Source organism: Odontomachus brunneus, unplaced genomic scaffold (genome assembly GCF_010583005.1).
Source record: "Odontomachus brunneus isolate Ranch 3 - 2012 unplaced genomic scaffold, Obru_v1 Obru_scaffold_026, whole genome shotgun sequence".
NCBI lineage: Eukaryota > Metazoa > Arthropoda > Insecta > Hymenoptera > Formicidae > Odontomachus > Odontomachus brunneus.
Genome location: NW_022639476.1, coordinates 1,997,084 through 2,003,965, shown reverse-complemented (window position 1 = coordinate 2,003,965; position 6,882 = coordinate 1,997,084). Strand labels below are relative to the sequence as shown.

The 6,882-nt window shown below is 43.8% G+C and overlaps 1 protein-coding gene across 2 annotated transcripts in view; it reads right to left on the bottom strand.

Annotated features, from left to right (window-relative positions):
* The window catches only part of LOC116842626 (zinc finger protein 608), a 296,735-nt gene extending 293,007 nt beyond the window's left edge, over positions 1–3,728 (bottom strand). For both annotated transcript variants that reach the window (XM_032812075.1, XM_032812073.1), the window contains exon 1: positions 3,159–3,728. The gene's annotated coding sequence lies outside the window, so the exon portion shown is untranslated. The remainder of the gene's footprint in view (positions 1–3,158) is intronic.
* Positions 3,729–6,882: the final 3,154 nt, after the last annotated feature.

Below are 6,882 nucleotides of genomic sequence, written 5' to 3'. Positions count from 1 at the left end.
CTCTCTCTCTCTCTCTCTCTCTCTCTCTCTCTCTCTCTCTCTCTCTCTCTCGCTTCCCTCGTGTCGAGGAAACATGACAATAATACGATATGAGGCGCAGAATATAACGTAACTCGCCTCAGCGGGGTTCCTCGGCGCGATCGCCCCTCAACTCGTGCCAACGAAGGAAGAACAACGCGAGCCGAAGAAAGAGAGAACAGCAGGAATAACGGGGGAAGAGCAAAAGAGAAGGAGAGAGCATTGAAGAGTGGACTCCAAAGAAGCGGCAAGCGCTTGCAGAATAAAGTGCAATAATGCCGCCCGGCGGGGACATTCTTAAGATGCGTTTACGCCGAGAGACGACTCTCGCGGACAACTGTGTTATCGGCGATGTAAACGGGTTTTCTCCAGCCAGACAAGTGTCGGCCGGCTTTGTTGGCGAACAAAAGCGCGAATTCCGGAACGAAACTACTCGTTGGCTAATTTTATCCATTACTCTTCTAAAAACACCCTGTTCAATGCCGTTAACGCGACGGATATCGCGTTGACGAGCATCGATGATGACTGCTCAAGGAAGAAACAATGAAAGTAATCACAGTATAGTATTATAAAAAAATCACGACTTTCAGTCAGACTCGCGCAAGAAAAATTACAATTCGACGGGGACGCGAGATTCACGAGCGAGAACGCGCGGCTGACGATTTCTCTTTTCAAAATCCAAATCCGGCGGACGGAGCTTTAGCTCTCTGTTATCCACAATAACATTCGATAGACGCGAGCCGCCTATCCGGAATACGCAACGTAGCGAACGCCAGTCGTAGCGAGCGACGTCGCGTGCATAAAGTGCCGTACGTCGGTTTATAAACTATTTATGCTAATGGTGCGCCAGAGCGGCCGACTCATCGCCGTCGGTGAAGTCGTAATTGCTTTTACGCGAATGCAATTACGGGGCTTTAACGATGACGCGACGCGCTTAATTGCGTTTATATTCGCGCGGGATACCTACGTAATGAAGAAGACAATGGGATGAAAGCGAGAGAGGGAGGGAGAGAGAAAGAGATAGGCAGAGAGAGAGAGAGAGAGAGAGAGACAACGAAGGCGAAATGGACCGCGCTCGTCCACGCGTAGCCATCGCAATTTTTTTGCGTTCCGCGCGCTTTTATTGCGACTACTTTTTCGACGATAAAGACGCCCGTCGTCGTCGTTGTCGTTGTCGGGCGTCCGCAGAAGCCAAGTTTCCAATTAGCGGAGACAGAGAAGACCCTCGTTATAAATGGAGGATCGGACAAATGCGTTTTATAACGAAACGATTTACATCGGTGAATTTATTTCCATAAGATTAAATACGGAACGTTCGGTCGAGATCGTCGCGCAGATCTACTTAAGTAATGAAGTATAATATAGAAGGACAATATAATAATAACATTCGCACGGGGCGTGAGTGAATGGAGATGGGGAAAAGCGGCTTATCTCTCCCTTCTATTCCCAGGACGTCCTGTTCTTGCGGACCTTTCTCTCACATCGCTTCCTCGTGCCGAGATAAGAGAGAATCGACATTTTGTCCCAGCATCCCCCTCCCCTCCTCCTCGACAGTTAAACGAATACTCCGTAAGCATTGCTGTTATTTACCGAGTGTCTAATAAACGTTTCGGATGGCGAGCTTTTGTTCATTAGGGACACCTGTTCTGTCGTTTGCGTCACTTCGCAAACACGAAACCTCAAAGAGCGAGACATTCGGGGATACTCGCTCCGGGGATTATTTTGGCAAATAGCGGTTACGACTGCTTTTACGCACGCACAACGATGGCGAGGCGGTGACGGGAGCGGAGACGATGGCAATAGCTGAAAACGAATCAGAGATGTTTATGGTTTGCCTGGCGACTACGGTTTTCGCCAGGCAAATTCACACACAACCGTCACGCTCGCACGAGAGATACACACGGGCCGAAGTGATGCACGCGCTACCGGCGAACGTGAGCCATTAGATATTTACGCGCGTCGAAGCTCGCCGGCGATTCGGTCATACGCGAGTTTACTGCCTCCACGTCGGATCTTACTTAAAGTAATAAAGCGGAACCCGAGATGAGTTAGCAATCCGGACGGTGGGTCGTAAATTTCTCATACCGTACGGTTGCTCGTCCCCTCAAGCCCTCAACCTCTCACCCTCCGTCCGCCTCCCAACGCCACCTACCAGCCGCCCTCTCGCCCTTCCCGTCCCGTCATAAACCATAGTGCCCTACGCTCGCCCGAGCACCATTTCAACCCTATTCACTCGTCGTAACCCTCCGCACCGGCTTTCGACGTTCCCTTGTGAGCCGACGACAAGCCTACCTACGAATAACAGATTATTACGGCGGTGATTGTTTCGGATGTGTGCCACCGCCAATACCGGTGGTGATTTTACGTCGACCCGGATTATCGGGGGCTGCCCGATTTCAGCGAATTTCCTCCTAATATTTTCCTACTTAAATCCATTTGACGCGATCTTTCGCGGGACAGTAGAGATGTCAACTGGTGTAAACATTCACGGGCAACTAATGTAAACTATCGCGGCTTTTTTGTTATGAAATACTTGAGATATTTGAGAAATGTATCTCGCGATCATATCAAATCTGACACCTTCATATGCTTTTTCGTTCCATGCGAACAATTAGTTGTACGAATAACATTTAGTTGTACGAAAAGCATTTATGATGTTATTGACATAAAAACTATTATAAAAAATTGCAAGCACTACTGACTTTTGCACATTGCCTGTCACGTGATGCGTAAAACGTGTCGCTAGCGACATCTAGCGCGGCTTGTCGGTACTACGAACTTCTACAACTATCGTGTTCAGAGGGTACGAAGCTAACTGCAAGAACATTGATATTACCGACAGATCCAATACCGACCGTTTAACATTGTATCCGCGAGCGTTACCAACAATAATAATAATAGAAAAATCTCACAAAAACACGTAGTAATAATAACAAATAATATTAATCGTGAATACAACCATTCAAGCGTTATTAATTAAACAATTACACAATGTACGATTATATCGGGGTCTTTAATAATATCTTATTTCTTCGTGTGAGGCTAATTTCACTTGAGACGCGAGAGATTTCATTATAAACGCGAGACGCAAAGCGCGCAAAAGTCAGAGGCGAATTATTTGTAGTTTAACTAACACTCACCGACTCTTCCCTCGCTGAGGCTGACAACACGCCGGTTAACGTACAACGACCTGACGACTGGTTCCCTTGAAGATATCCATTTGGCACTGTCTTTGTATCGACTCTGTTTACATAGCACTTTACACCGAATATGTAGCTTACACACACGTACGAAATTTACTTTCGACACTCCCAAAAACCCGACTCGCGAGATGAACGCTTTAGCTATTCGACGACATTCTGCTACAACTGTCGCGTGAAATTTACTTTCGCGACTCTCCCGACGATCACCGCGCGCGAGGCTCATTGGCGAGCCGAAATCTCGAGAAACACGGAGCGATTCTCGGAATGCGACCCGCGTGAGATGCGAACGACGACTGACCGACTACAGCGGCGATTGAGAAGAAAACGCGCGAAATCACGTGATATGCCCGACAGTCCGTCCCACGGGAGATCCTTCCTTGGTGGCTTTTCGGCGATATTTCACCACGACGAACACACGGAACTTACTCCCGGCATTCCCGACGATGACACGCGCGCGACGCTCCTTCCGCGGAGTCGAAATAGCGAGATTTCGCGAGTGAACTTCGAACCGCCCCAACCTGGCGAGTGACCGTTACCGTACTCGACATTCCCGATCCCGAGCATTTACTCCCGGATGCCAATCGGCGAGTATTTTGCCGCGCACACGCGCAAGACTTACTACTTGATTTACTTACGGCACTCTCGGCGATGACACACGCGTGACACTCGTCTTCAGCGAGCCGAAATCGTGAGAAACGTGGAGAAGCTTTCCGAACCGTTGCGGCCATTCCACAATTACATGAACATTGCGACGATTGAGTTTCTCGAAGTAAATACCGACGCGCGCAGGCGACGCGGGCCGACCAATCAAAACGCTTCATTTAACTTTCGAATTTATGCATGCGTAAAATGCTCGAGATGACTCTGATATCCGAAATATCAACGAGACGCTGTTGATTAACAATGAAACTTACCGATGACACTCTCGCGATTGTGATTACCATACGAGACTGTACCAGCTCGAAAGCGTACATTATTACGGTTTATACTTCGATGATTATACGATACTTTATTCGATTTTCCCGATAACCGGCTTTTTTCCATATTTTGCTACAACAGCAACGCGAAACTTACATTCGGTGCTCTCGACGATGATTCACACGCAAAACTCGGGCGAAGTCGAAATAGCGAAGCTCAGCGGTCGAGCTTCGAACCGCGGAGAACTGTTGCCGTACTCGGCATTTCCAATTTCGATCCCGGCAGCTATTCGACGAAACTTTGCCATATGTGAGACTTACTTTCGGCACTCTCGGCGATGACACACACGTGATATCTGTCTTCGGCGACCCGAAATCGTGAAAAACATGGGGAAGCTTTCCGACGCCAAACCGTCGCACCGCAGCCATTGAGTTTCTCAAAGTACTGACGCGCTGCTCTTTACTCGATGTTTTCTCGACAGTCGCTTCCTAAACAGCACAGATCTCCATAGGATATCCTAAAAACATTCTGAGAACGTACCTACATCCTGAGAACGTTCTCAAGACATCCTCCGAAGATCTTGTGCTGCCTGGGATTTGTGAGATTTTCATTTTCGGCTATTTTTTGCATGAACTATTTGTTATGACATATTTGCGAAACTTTCAGCATTCCTGGTAATAATTTATGTGCGAAACTCCTTTAGTGCGCCGAAATCGTAAGAACGTACAAAACGGTTTTTTCTTGAACCGCCACGGCGTGACCCATTAGGTCAGATGATTCGTTAGTAATTAACCTGTTAATAATTGCAGTAAAATAGAATTCTCAAAGTATCGTTTTTTTCAATGCAGAGCGAAGTGACTAAATATAAGAAATCATTAAATTGTTAAGAATCGTAAAAATAAATACACACATAATATTCAAAATTGATCGAATATCTAAAAAAACTGATGACCTACATGAACCAGTAGCTGTTTCCACTTGATAAGCCAGTAACATCCGGCTGCATCACTCGAGTGGTAAATTAATTATTAGTTAAAATATGTGTTTATTTCGAAGAAAAACAAAAAACAGGCACATGATTTAACTATTTATTAAATTACCACTCGGTTCATGCAACCGGGTCTCTAAGGCCTGGTTACACCGACATTATTTTAGTTTTAAGCGAAATTTAAACATATATCTATCTTTATATTTTTTTCTAAATAAATAAAGACAGACGTATATTTAAATCTCGCTTAAAACCAAAATAATGTTGGTGCAACCGAGCCTAAGGCCGATATTCATAGTCGAATCTTATTTCAAGACTGCTTTAAGTAATCCTTAAGATGCGAATATAGCTCTGTGATTAGTTCATGACATCTTGGAGTCGATTCTGTATTTCGAAACGAAGTGAAAATTACAAAAGTGAGCAAATATACTAGAATATTCGTAATTTCATTGGTCAGTGCCTAGTGAATGTGCTCACTTTTGTAATTTTTCCTTCGTTTCGAGATACAGAATTGACTCTCTTAAGACAGTACTTAAGATGATTTTAAATATAAGATCGGACTATGAATACCGGCCTATGGGAGAATTCACACTATGGTAGAAAAGCAAGAGCCAATCAGAACTCGTTATAATGAAAAAGCAGAAACCGTTAACTATCCCCTGACCACTAAGTGCGAGTTCTGATTGGCTCTGTTTTCTTCTTTTCTGCCAATGTGTAATTCTCCCGCCAGGAGTCACGAAATATTCATAAAGTTTCTGATCTATAATAACATATTATCGATGCCGAGCAAATCAGCGACTGTATCTTTTCAATATTTATTTTTATCAGAATCTCTTACACATAGCGAACTTATTAGAAGTATAATTGACATTATCCACTTTTTTAATGTTAAAGAAGGCTGAGGAATATTTAAAGTATTCCTTCCAATTTCAATGCGTTTCTTTGTGCAGATGTTAATTTGACCAGCAAGATCGGAAACGAGTGTGCATGGGCAGATGGCGATACTGGTGCAATGTCCTTTTCCTGTTCACACTTATACAAACCTAGCGTGAACGTAAGTTTTACAATAGAAAATATTGTTACACCAAGGTAATTTGCCGGGCAATAGTGCTGGAATTAGACAGAGCAAACGTTTGGTGACGATTAAGAGGTACTCTGTAGCTACTGATTGTACAGGTACAAAATGTAAATGAGTTTTCGCGCGATTAACTCACGCCCGAGTACGGTACATGTGACCGCATGGCCACATGTTTTGCTAGCTTCGTTGTTCGTCAAACATTTCTTTGGTGAATTCTGTTCGTTAGAGTCTTGCCCCGGTTGCGATTCACTTGTTACAGTACGAAAGCGAATCGTGAGATATCGAATTTTTTCGTTCCGGCACGAAGTCTAAGTTCAAACTACGTATAGATGCTTTTGGGAATATAAATCATGCTTCTCTAACGTTGCCTCTCAGTGCACAAATTATATTGTATAATTTGTTAAAAATTCATCCTTTATTGTTCATCGAGAAGTTCATTTTTCTTTATATTGTTTTGAATACTTTAACATTTATTATTTCAATACAACATAAGATTGTATTTTATGTTGGAATTATGTGATTTCTCAGATCATTTTCTTTCTTTCATATTTATATTGTGATTAATGTATCTTAAAACAGAGTAACTTTTTGATGATATAAACAGAGTATATAAACTATTGGTGATATAAACAGGAGAATTGTTTTGACAGATTTGTTAACATTGTTCTGTTACTAAT